Source organism: Megalobrama amblycephala, linkage group LG1 (assembly GCF_018812025.1).
Source record: "Megalobrama amblycephala isolate DHTTF-2021 linkage group LG1, ASM1881202v1, whole genome shotgun sequence".
Taxonomy (NCBI): Eukaryota; Metazoa; Chordata; class Actinopteri; order Cypriniformes; family Xenocyprididae; genus Megalobrama; species Megalobrama amblycephala.
In genome coordinates this window covers 50,965,750-50,979,368 of record NC_063044.1, presented here as the reverse complement: position 1 = coordinate 50,979,368, position 13,619 = coordinate 50,965,750, and the positions used below count along the sequence as shown (strand labels likewise).

The following is a 13,619-nucleotide window of genomic DNA, read 5'->3' as shown; positions in this document are numbered from 1 at the left end:
CTGAAAATTCAGCTTTGATCACAAGAATAAATTACTTTGTAAAATATATTCAAATAGAAAAATATTTTAAATTGTAATAATATTTCACAATATTACGTTTTTTATTTTATTTTTAATTACATAAATGCAGCCTTGGTGAGCAGACGAAACTTCTTTTAAAGACATTAAAAATCTTACCGATCCCAAACTTTTGAACGGTAGTGTATATTAGGGGTGTCAATAGATAATTTTTTTTAATTGCGCACTTATCGTGAAATCAAGCATATACATTTTTTCTTGTTTTACACGTCCATTTTGCCATCATTCCCTATCCAGCAAAGTAAAACATCAGATTGAAGTGTGATTTTTCACAAAATTGTATTTTTTTAATTTATTTTTTTTAGCTTTTTTCAAGGTCAATTTAGATGTCTTTCCAAAAAAAAAAAAAAAAACACACCAAATAACCAAATTATATGATTTAATACAATTCATACATTTTATGTACACCCAGTGGCGTAACATAGTAATGACGGGCCCCCTGGGCTGCACAGTTATGAAGCTTTTTTTAAAAAGATTTAATATAAGTCTAAGGTGTCCCCTGAATGTGTCTGTGAAGTTTCAGCTCAAAATACCCCATAGATTTTTTTAAATTCATTTTTTAACTGCCTATTTTGGGGCATAATTAGAAATGAGCCGATTCAGGGTGTGTGGCCCTTTAAATATTGTGCTCCACGCCCCAAGAACTCGCGCTTGCCTTAAACAACATAAAAAAAAGTTCAAACAGCTAATATAACCCTCAAAATGGATCTTTACAAAGTGTTCTTCATGCAGCATGTCTAATCGCATAAGTACAGTGTTTATTTTGATGTTTACATTTGATTCTGAATGAGTTTGAGGCTATGCTCCGTGGCTAACGGCTAATGCTACACTGTTGGAGAGATTTATAAAGAATGAAGTTGTGTTTATGAATTATACAGACTGCAAGTGTTTAAAAATGAAAATAGCAACGGCTCTTGTCTCCGTGAATACAGTAAGAAACTATGGTAACTTTAACCACATTTAACAGTACATTAGCAACATGCTAACGAAACATTTAGAAAGACAATTTACAAATATCACTAAAAATATCATGATATCATGGATCATGTCAGTTATTATTGCTCCATCTGCCATTTTTCACTATTGTTCTTGCTTGCTTACCTAGTCTGATGATTCAGCTGTGCACAGATCCAGACGTTAATACTGGCTGCCCTTGTGTAATGCCTTGAACATGGGCTGGCATATGCAAATATTGGGGGCGTACATATTAATGATCCCAACTGTTACGTAACAGTCTGTGTTATGTTGAGATTCGCCTGTTCTTCAGAGGTCTTTTAAACAAATGAGATTTATATAAGAAGGAGGAAACAATGGAGTTTGAGACTCACTGTATGTCTCTTCCATGTACTGAACTCTTGTTATTCAACTATGCCAAGGTAAATTCAATTTTTGAATCTAGGGCACCTTTAAATATAGGCAATTGGTTGATGAAACATTGATTGAAATTAAGAGACAATTTCTACAAAACGAAATTCACTTTAAATAAATACTTACTATAAAAAAAACTTAATGAAGTGGTCAAACTCATGTCTGATCCGCTGCGTGTCTCCTGACATTGCGCATCCGTCATGCTATTCACTTTTCATAATCAACATAGGTGAAATTAAAAAATAATATTAGGCTCTATAGCCTAGTGAATAATTGTACCTAAAAGAAACATCTTCATCTGTGTTAAATAAGAGGCGATCTATCCGCTGGATTGTGTTGTTTCTGGAATCATGGCCAGTGCTCGTTGCTGCTGTTATCAGTTCTCTTGGCACTCATGCACATGCGCAGTCTTCACACAGACAATCGAGCGTTTCGTTCTGGTAAAAGCACAAAACAAAATGCTCACATCTCTATCCTATAAAACATAGGTTATGTCTTAAGAGTAAAACGAGACAGCCCATGTGTATCAGTATCAGTGTACTGGATCTTTGAATTATGTCTTAAAGGGACAGCAGTATATTCCTGCTCTCTGTTTTTAATGTTAATCAAAAAATGCCCTGCCACATTGCAAGCGGACCCTGGCGACGAAGTGACTATATTAATATAAATATTGAGATAAATATAAATATTAATAAAACAATATAATTAGTGCTGAGATTCTTCACAGCAGCGAATAAATACATAACTTCGCCTAATCTATTTGTGTACTGTAATGGTCTAGTGGGAGAATTTTTGGCAAGCGTTTCTGAGGTTCTGGGTTTTGATCCGCCCTCATATTGTTTTTTTTGTTTTTTTTTTTTTTTTTGTTTTTTCTCATAAACCAAAGGTGTTCATCAGCAACTGTACATCAAGAGCAAGGACATGTTGTGAGCATTTTGTTTTGTGCTTTTACCAGAACGAAACGCTCGATTGTCTGTGTGAAGACTGCACATGTGCATGAGTGCCAAGAGAACTGATAACAGCAGCAACGAGCACTGGCCATGATTTCAGAAACAACACAATCCAGCGGACAGATCGCCTCTTATTTAACACAGACCTACGAACTTCTTATCGAATGAAGATGTTTCTTTTAGGTACAATTATTCACTAGGCTATAGAGCCTAATATTATTTTTTAATTTCACCTATGTTGATTATGAAAAGTGAATAGCATGACGGATGCGCAATGTCAGGAGACACGCAGCGGATCAGACATGAGTTTGACCACTTCATTAAGTTTTTTTTTATAGTAAGTATTTATTTAAAGTGAATTTCGTTTTGTAGAAATTGTCTCTTAATTTCAATCAATGTTTCATCAACCAATTGCCTATATTTAAAGGTGCCCTAGATTCAAAAATTGAATTTACCTCGGCATAGTTGAATAACAAGAGTTCAGTACATGGAAGAGACATACAGTGAGTCTCAAACTCCATTGTTTCCTCCTTCTTATATAAATCTCATTTGTTTAAAAGACCTCCGAAGAACAGGCGAATCTCAACATAACACAGACTGTTACGTAACAGTTGGGATCATTAATATGTACGCCCCCAATATTTGCATATGCCAGCCCATGTTCAAGGCATTACACAAGGGCAGCCAGTATTAACGTCTGGATCTGTGCACAGCTGAATCATCAGACTAGGTAAGCAAGCAAGAACAACAGTGAAAAATGGCAGATGGAGCAATAATAACTGACATGATCCATGATATCATGATATTTTTAGTGATATTTGTAAATTGTCTTTCTAAATGTTTCGTTAGCATGTTGCTAATGTACTGTTAAATGTGGTTAAAGTTACCATCGTTTCTTACTGTATTCACGGAGACAAGAGCCGTCGCTATTTTCATTATTAAACACTTGCAGTCTGTATAATTCATAAACACAACTTCATTCTTTATAAATCTCTCCAACAGTGTAGCATTAGCCGTTAGCCACGGAGCATAGCCTCAAACTCATTCAGAATCAAATGTAAACATCAATATAAACACTGTACTTATGCGATTAGACATGCTGCATGAGGAACACTTTGTAAAGATCCATTTTGAGGGTTATATTAGCTGTGTGAACTTTTTTTTTTTATGTTGTTTAAGGCAAGCGCGAGTTCTTGGGGCGTGGAGCACAATATTTAAAGGGCCACACACCCTGAATCGGCTCATTTCTAATTATGCCCCAAAATAGGCAGTTAAAAAATGAATTTAAAAAAATCTATGGGGTATTTTGAGCTGAAACTTCACAGACACATTCAGGGGACACCTAAGACTTATATTAAATCTTTTTTAAAAAAAGTTCTAGGGCACCTTTAATAAATAGGAAGAAAACCAAGAACGTCGGGTGTGGAATGGACCGAAGTACGTAACAAACAAACCCATGTTTCTGTTGCCTTTGAATAAGGCTGAAGCAATAGACGTCTTTCTGTTTTTAATAAATTTCTTAAATACATGTCTTTATTACTTAATTAATTGATAAGATATTGTTGGTCTAACTATATTTTAGCTGGTCTAAATTCTAAGTTAGACACAAATTTGCGTATAAGGTTCCCTTCGCGTATATGTGCTTCATAACTGTGCAGCCCAGGGGGCCCGTCATTACTATGTTACGCCACTGGGTGTACATAAATGTATGAATTGTTTTAAATCATATAATTTTGGTTATTTGGTGTCTTTTTTTTTTTCTTTTTTTTTTGTGGAAAGACATCTAAATTGACCTTGAAAAAAGCTATTAAAAAAATACAATTTTGTGAAAAATCACACTTCAATCTGATGTTTTACTTTTGCTGGATAGGGAATGATGGCAAAATGGACGTGTAAAACAAGAAAAAATGTATATGCTTGATTTCACGATAAGTGCGCAATTAAAAAAATTATCTATTGACACTACCGTTCAAAAGTTTGGGATCGGTAAGATTTTTAATGTCTTTAAAAGAAGTTTCGTCTGCTCACCAAGGCTGCATTTATGTAATTAAAAATAAAATAAAAAACGTAATATTGTGAAATATTATTACAATTTAAAATATTTTTCTATTTGAATATATTTTACAAAGTAATTTATTCTTGTGATCAAAGCTGAATTTTCAGCATCATTACTCCAGTCTTCAGTGTCACATGATCCTTCAAAAATCATTCTGATATGATGATTTGCTGCTCAAGAAACATTTAATGTGTACAATTGTAAAAAAAAAAATTAAATAAAAATTCTTACTGACCCCAAACTTTTGAACGGTAGTGTATAATGCTACAGAAGCTTTGTATTTCAGATAAATGCTGTTCTTTTGAACTTTCTATTCATCAAAGAATCCTGAAAAAAAAAGTGCACAACTGTTTTCAACATTGAAAATAATCATAAATGTTTCTTGAGCAGCAAATCAGCATATTAGAATGATTTCTGAAGGATCATGTGACACTGAAGACTGGAGTAATGATGCTGAAAATTCAGCTTTGCATCACAGGAATAAATTACTTTGTGAAATATATTCAAATAGAAAACAGTTATTTTAAATTGTAATAATATTTAACTATATTACTGTTTTTACTGTATTTTTAATTAAATAAATGCAATCTTGGTGAGCAGACGAAACTTCTTTTAAAAATATTAAAAATCTTACCGATCCCAAACTTTTGAACGGTAGTGTGTGTATGTGTATATATATATATATATATATAATATAAATATAAAGTTACATCCAATGTCTTTAGGCAATATTGCCATGTATGTTTTGAGTGTTTTTGTGCAGGAGAAGGTGTGGCCTGCGCAGAGGTCCTGATTGGTCTGGGCCCGATTGGCTGATTCCTGCTGCTGTGATATAAGGACCACCCCAAACACCTTATGGAGGCCGACTTTGTGCCATTTTTTTGTTTTAGGGAATTTAGAGGGTACACAGCAAATTTTAAAGTGTTGAATTCACACTCACAGTGCCAAAATTAACACTTTTTCGGGGTTTATATAGGTCCACACTAAATAGAGTTAAACTAACACTTTAAATAGAGTTACTTTTTTAACACTTGTATGGAGTTAAAACAACACTGTAAGTGTTCATAATTAACACAATTATTGGTGTTTCCCCCCCTCATTTACACTACTAGTGTTAAAACTACACTGCTAGCATTAAAACTACACTAGATGTGTCAACACCAAGAGAGTTCATAACACACTAATATTGTGCTAATACAAACCCTGATTTGTCATTAAATGTAATCTGTATTCAGTTGAACTAAAAACACAATGTGTGCATTAAATAACAGCCAATACGTTGTATCAGTTTGAACGTTTATTTTCAACAATGACACGTCTTAGACATAACAGTTGAAACTAATTCATCATCAAATTCACCCATGTGAACTCTGCAGGTCAAAAGACCTGTAAAACTTCAAAATGTTAGCGGTTAAACATACTCTCTACTTCCAATATCTGTACTTTAAATACATGATGCTCCGAAAAAAAATTTGTCAAAAGTTTGTCAATGCTTCCCATGCAATTCCTTTACTTTGGGAGACTCACTGGTAAGACCAACAGTAGTGTTGTTGAGTGTAGCAGGTAGATAAAGATAAAAGGACCTACATAGCAGGTAGAAACAGTAGACTTAAAGTTCGATAGCACTCAAGGAGCTGGTTCCTTCAGAAGAGATGAGGTGCTTCTTCAACCACTAAGAATTTGTCAGTCCTGCCCTTGATCCTTCTCAATACCAGCAGCGATGGCTGGTGGTCCTCCCTCCGACTGAGATGGCCTTCAATACTGGTGCAGGTGCAGGACTGTAAACAGCAAAAACAAAAATTACATTAAACGAGATGGAAAAAGAAAATATTTGCAAAGATGAATGCATAAAATCAGTATAGTATTGTTTGATGAGAATTGTGCTTTAAAGGATAGTTCACCCAAAATAATGTTCTTCCACTCCCATAAGACTTTTGTTCATCTTTTAAATACAAGTGAAAATACTTAAAGATTTGTCCACCCACAGAGTCCACGCAGCTACCACTTTGATGCTACAAAAAGTTCATAAAGGGATTGTAAAACTAATCCATACGAAGTTTAGCACTTTAGTCCAAATTTTCTGAAGAGACACGGCCACCTTATATGATGAAGAGATTGATTTTAGGTTATTTACAATCAGCACAAATAGTTCTTGTGGAAGCTCAAACGATGCTACATAACACCGAGAATAAACTCGTGTGTGAATTCCCGTTTACCATATCCGATCTGTTTGTGTTTATAAATGTTTATATGTAAATAAAAAGACGGTGAAATGTTTACATTATGCAAGTCTCTTCAGAAAATACGGAACAACTTAATTCATTTGGATTAGTTTTATGATCTCTTTATGAACTTTTTGAAGCATCACAGTGGTATTTGTATACCGTCAATGAATCGACAAATCAGATTATTGAAATAACTACATTTGTGTTTTGAAGATGATCAAAAGTCTTAAGGGTTAGGAATGTCATGAGGGCAAGCACAAATTATATTTCAGTAAATTAACCCCTTAATAAAAATTAAAAAAGCTGCACTCCACAGATTTTTATGTCCTTATTGAACACCTGATTCAGATCATCAGCTCATTTGCAAGGAGTTCCATGAATTGAATTGTGGGTCCCCAGGACCACGACGGAAAACCACTGCGTTATGGTATTTACAACCATAATTTCAAAGTTCACAATGACATTGCAACAGTATTGTGAGTTTTACCTTATGGAAGTGCAAAAGTCTGTCTTATCGTAGTCTTCTTTCTCGTCACTGGATTATTTTTTCAGGGCGTCATGGACAATCTAAACACGACAACATTACGGGTTACAACTTGAGACTAGTAAAATCATGGAAGGTAATTATTACAGACAAATTAATTGTGAAAAACAATATGCATACCTGTTTGCCATCACATCTATGCCAAATCTGTCACTGGCCTTTGTTTGCTGGTTTTGCGCTGCTGATGGTCAGACAAAGAATGCGTACATGTGCTGGAGGTCGAGGATCTTGTGTGTGACTAAGAGAGAAAAGCAAAACAATTTAATGTTTCACATCTATAAATGTCTTAATTCATACAGGGCTAAAGATAAAACATTTACACTATATTATGGAGACCTTAAAAGAATGTCTGAAGTGTTAAAACATTACAGAATTAATATTTACCATTCAATTCACATTTCTTCCACAATATTTTCAAATACCAAATACCATCAGGATTACCACCAGACATCTTCCCCCGGTTTCACAGACAAGGCTTAAGCTAGTCCTAGACTAAAATGCATGTTTGAGCTGCTTTAACCGAAGGGAACTTGCACTGACATATCTTAAAATATGTTAGAGCCATTGTTTTGTCTCAAGATGCACACCAGTAATGTTTTTTTCTAGGGTACATTTATAAAAACTACTTAAATACCCTAATTGAACTAAGGCCTAATCCTGGCTTAGTCTAAGTCCTGTCTGTGAAACCGGGCCCTTAAGTTTAAATTTTGATGACTTTAATGTGTGTCCTCTACCACATCAGTGTCTGTCTTTTTTTTTTAATTGTCATAAATAATAGCAAAAGCTTGAAACAAGCCCTGTGGACTTTAAGCACAGTTGCTATATGACTGGCTTTAATTAGTTATTGTCAAAGCCACAGCACTTACCTTCATTTAGAAAATCTTGGAATGCACCATGATATTGAACTTTCACAGGCATGACGACAGCTGTTGGTCAAGAAAAATGCAAATAGTTAATTTTAAATAAAGTCCAGCGAACAGATGCAGTCAGAAGCTCAATTTGTCATCTCACAAATTTTTTATTAAAGTGAGATTGCAAACAAACATTGCAAATGAAGCACGTTAGACACATCTCTGGTTACTTGGGTAAAGTTGGTTTTATATTCGCACATTCGGCCTTCTGATAAATTCAACTTTCCAATAAATGTGCAATAAATTAATGTTTGCGAATTTTAAGCAGCGACATGATATTGACAACCAACGATTGTCAACTTACAACATTTTTCACAGTCGATCAAAATAGGCAAGTATTGTTTTAATAGCATATTTACTTGTGAATGTCCACTGAATGTCCAATGTAGTGTGATTAACAAGGCTATTGAATACGGATGTCCGAATGTGCGAATATAAAAATAACTTTACCCAAGTTCTCTGGTTCTGGAACGGGTCTTTTCATACGTGGCCAGAAAGATAACGTTAGTGTATAACCGCGACGCGGTTTCACTAGAATGCGAGCGCGGGGTGCAGATTCGCGCCTAACAATGCTGCACTCACACGGGCCGAGACTGTGGAAGATAACGCACGGCGGTCCTAAAATATGAGACAAAGTGCATATTATTGCCTAAATTTGCCAGCACAAACAACTAACGTTAGAGCTCCAGGAGAGAAATAAATGCTGCGTCATTTACGTTCATTTGTTTCAACGCATTGAACAGTTACATGAATCACAGAAAATATCGCCTATTTTTCAGTCCAAAGTCTAAAATATCCGCGTCAAATGTGCAAATTAATCAGCATTAAAGTCTTACCTTAGTTTGCAAGCTGGCCGCGTGGCTCGTGTCAGCGCGGTCTGCAATCAAATCAGGAATATCACGCAAACAATGTTGTGGAACTTAGAAATGTTGAGAAATGTAAAATAAATATGAAAATGGATAGAATTAAGTGGTAAAAGAATATATTATACCTGTTTGAGCACTATCCGCTCCTCGTGCTCGTCCGCCATTAATCCAAACGGAAATAATGTGCAACGACCGGAAATAGGATCAACTCATCTCCAGTGTCAATTAGTCAACTCGCTGAAATAACACTGACTCTGAACACTGGTTTACACTATAAGTGTTGATGTCCTTCAAATCAACACCAGAATCAACACTTTTCAACACTGGAAAATTAACACCATAAAAACAACTCTAAACAACACTGGAAATTTTGCTGTGTACTTAAATTAGTTATTTTTTGTTTGTTATTTTGGCCTGGTCCACTCCTGAATTTAATCCCTTTGTTTGTTTATTTTCATTATATTGTGTTAATAAATTTACCTTTGTTAAAAACTTATCATCGAGTGAGCACACATTCATTTATGTTACGGCCTAGACGGTCGTAACTAATATATATATATATATATATATATATATATATATATATATTATATATATATATATTATATAAATGCTGTTTCACATGTATACCTGCATTTTGATGGTATATCATGAATCCCTTGCTTTGTGGCCGAAAATTACTTAACACTACATTGGTTACACTCATTGCTGTGGGTCTGAATCAGGGCTATAGCCAAGCCGTAAAAATTAGATTGCCTCGATTTCGCCGGGTGGACTAAAGCAGACTGCACATAGCCTATCCAATTCAGAGCTAAATCGTGACTACATAGATATCATTGACATTGCAAACATAACAGGATATCAATCATCTCATGCACTTCCTGTCCAAAAACTACAATAAATCAGGATTTACTATAGGTGGGCTTAATTAAAAAAACGTTTAAAAAATAAAACATGCAAGTCAACCACTGAATCCAGTGAATCAAATTAGGTAGGCTTTTGATAGGTTTTATCAGAATGAAAAAAAGTTTAAATAATTCTGTTTACTTCATGACTTCGCTCAGTCCAATAGTGTGTATGCATTGAGGCTATGTATGGTTGGCACATATTTCTGTCAAGTTTATTTATTTTTTATAAAATTGCATATGCACATTTTATTGCCCTTTTTGTGCGTACGCAACGTTACACCAGGCCCTGGATCAGGGAAAACTGGACCTGGAAAAGATGAGCATCTGGAAACGCCATATTCGGCAGATCACACTGTAAAAAATTACCGTGATTTTAACAGTAAAAGACTGTAAAAATGCTGCGGTGAAAAACTGTTAATTGGTTTACAGAAAGTTTCCGTACTATATATGGTGAATAACTGTAATAGATCTAACGGTACATTTAATGTAATTTTACGGTAAAATACCGTTAAATTCACAGTTTTTGAAAGTGAAAAATAACAATTCATTGTAAAATTTACAGTGAAAAAACGTAAATTGACATTCCCACAATTCCCTGCGTGACACTTCACATTTGATATATTTTTGTTGAAATAACTCTGTTTCTTCTTAGTTTTTCTCATTTTTTTTCTAATCAGTTATGTACATTAGAGTTTTATGTTACATCTAATGTTGTTAAATTAATGTTTATTGCATTTTTAAAATTTCATGCATGTTACCATGATGGTGTTTAGTGTGTGTGTGAATGACACTGTGTGCACCTTCTATATATTAGTGTTGTCCTTCTCAACTTGTGGAAAAGCTGCTTGTGATGAACTTTGATTCATCATGTGACTCTCATCACCACTGTGTTTGGTGACTGTCAGTGTATTATAAAGATACAAAACAGATATTAGTACTTCATTAGGTTGGTAAATTAACATTATATCAGTTAATGAAATATGTTATTTTACCGTAAATTTTACTGGGATTTTTTTTTACAGTGTACTGAAATCCAATGTTAAATATACATATTTAAAATGTAAAATTCACATGTAACTCCGTAAGTATGTTTACGGTTTGATGTCATTTTTACAGTATTGTTCTGGTAACCACAGCTGCCGGTATTTTTCCGTAGAAACAACGGGATTTTTTTTACAGTGCAGCTCAAACTCTCAGATGAAACAGATATCGTTAAAAGATTTCAGTGATCGATCATGGAGAGGCAGATCTTGGAGAACGATGTGTGTATTTGATGACTAATCCAGCGACCAGTTTTCTCAAAACTCCAGCTTATGAACATGACTGAAGCACACTACATGTGCTTAAATGTTACTATCAAATGCCCAATAAAACACTCCAAATACTGGAATACAACTATCCCTGTTTGAGGGTTACTATGCTTTTTAAAATTAAAATGTATATTTTCTGAGTATTGAGAATCACAAACTCATAACCACCTATGATATATCAGTAGATTTAAAGTAAAAACTAATAAATAAATAATGGCCTCTCAAATGCTGTTAAATAAACCAGTGTTTTAAAAGAGCATCTACCTGATCTCCACTACGAAAAACTTATAAATAGTTATAAAATAAACGAGTCAGTCAAGGTTAAAAGCACAGAAAACGAGGTAAGTGGTTTTGTTCTGCCGCTTACATGAGGAATAAAGAAACTGAAGTCTGATGGAAAATTTCTTAGAGATACACGGACGCCTAAACCGCAGTGTAACAGTTTGTCCCCTCCCTCTTTTTCATCAATCACAGTCTGTCGCCGGGTGAATTTCCACAAGTAGGACCCGAACCTGTCAATCATCCTTGCGAGTAAGCAGCAGGAACGTCCCAGTTCCCTCCTCTGTTCCTCTCAGTATACCGGCAGATTCTCGAGCCGAGTCTCGGGTTCGAGTCTTCGAGAACAGCAAGTCAAGTTCGTTCAGCATTAAAGAGTGAATGAGAGGCGAGCTCGTGAAACAAGCTGCTCGAGAACGCGCTTCTGCAAATCAGCAGCTCCAGGTGAAGGTGAAGTTTCATTCTTCTCTCTTCAGTTATTGTGGCAAAGGATCCACTTAAGGTATGAAATATATTTAATATCTAGATGTAAATGGGTCATTCTACAGAAACGTCCACTTTTCTGTCCCTAGACTTTACAGAAATATTACACTTAAAAAACACTTTAGGATTACAATTTTTTTATATTTTAATATGAAACAATATGTTATTTGAACAATGAAACCTTGTTGAGCCATCAATGTGGCAATATTTGTTTTTTAATTAATTATAAAATTCCAAGCGCCACAGAAGTGCTCGTCCCCACAGTCATGTACAGAGGGAAAGTGCTTTATTTTGAGCTCAGAAACAGGTTTTTCTACCATTTCAAATACAATAATGTATGCGTAACTATCAAATATATAATGTAAATGACATAAAAAAAAAACAAATCCTAAATAAATATTATAAAATTTTTAATGAATGTAGTTGTCCCCTGGTGTTGTGTCACTGGTGTTACCTTTAACAAAAATCTCTTATTTTGAAAGAAAAAATCACACTGATGACATCACTTGACTTCCTTCTTTCTATTTCCTGAAGATCAATGAAGAAAGGCCAATGGAAAGTCCACTATCTCTTTTCAGTTATCAGATATTTTAATTATAAAATCATATTTTCATATGAAGCTTTTAGTTGAAGTCACTGGTGTGACCTACTTTATTGCTAGGGAATTTTAAAAAAACTAGAATACAAATGGATTAAATTACTTGATTTAGTGAATATATCATAATTTACAACATGTGGATTGATTCCTTGCAGCAGCCATTTTGTAAAATGCATTTTTCATGAAAAATGTCACTGGTGTTACTGTCACTGGTGTTACCTTTTTATGAAAATTTCACTGGTGGTACCGTCACTGGTGTTACCCGTTTTTAGATAAACTTTATTTAAAGCTATTCATTTAGTTATTTTGCATAAAAAAAGCACTAAGATTACATGATTCTAACTTTTCTTTCTCATTGTTAATCCTCCTTTGGTCAGATATGGCTAAATTAAGGGGATTTGGCTAAATTCAGTGCAGGGACTTTACAGACAGTTTTAAAATGTTGTTTATAATCTTTTACTGACTGCTTTCACTAAGTGTCAATGACAGTCTTTTATTGTACACCAAATGTAAAAATTTAGTCCAAACTACTTAATTATAGTTGAAAAATTAAGGATCTTTGGTCCTATGTATACGTCACTGGTGATTCATTGTGTCACTGGTGTTACTGTTTTTTGTCTGTCACATTAAATAAAATGTCATATGTGACATGATAATAATTTTACATTCATTGAATTCTGCTACACTCAAGAATTAAGATGTAAAGGATTGTATCATTACTTGTTTATTATTGTTTTTCAAATATTTTTATTGTTATAGCAAATACATGGTTGCGCAATTGAATTAACATCATTCAATCACACTTTTAACAAACCTGATTAAAATAAATAACACACAATCTCCTTATTTTTTGCATTATCATTATTATTCTGTAACTCTGACTGCATGTGCTGAAAAAAAATGAGAAATAATTTCATAAAAATGTTTAAAAATGCCAGAGAAGTATGGTAACACCAGTGACAAAAAGAGGGGACATGCAGTTTTTAAATAAATGTACAAAAAAAATAAAAAATCATTAAGCTGTCATTTATGTGTATTCATAAAGT

At 34.2% G+C, this 13,619-nt stretch overlaps 1 long non-coding RNA gene across 1 annotated transcript; it reads right to left on the bottom strand.

Moving 5' to 3' along the window:
* Nucleotides 1-5,655: 5,655 nt before the first annotated feature.
* Nucleotides 5,656-9,367, bottom strand: LOC125273902. The gene is made up of 6 exons (XR_007186136.1): nucleotides 9,124-9,367; nucleotides 8,969-9,009; nucleotides 8,088-8,147; nucleotides 7,342-7,459; nucleotides 7,165-7,244; nucleotides 5,656-6,230 (listed from the first exon to the last, which is right to left on the bottom strand). It is a non-coding gene; the product is annotated as an uncharacterized LOC125273902 (long non-coding RNA).
* Nucleotides 9,368-13,619: the final 4,252 nt, after the last annotated feature.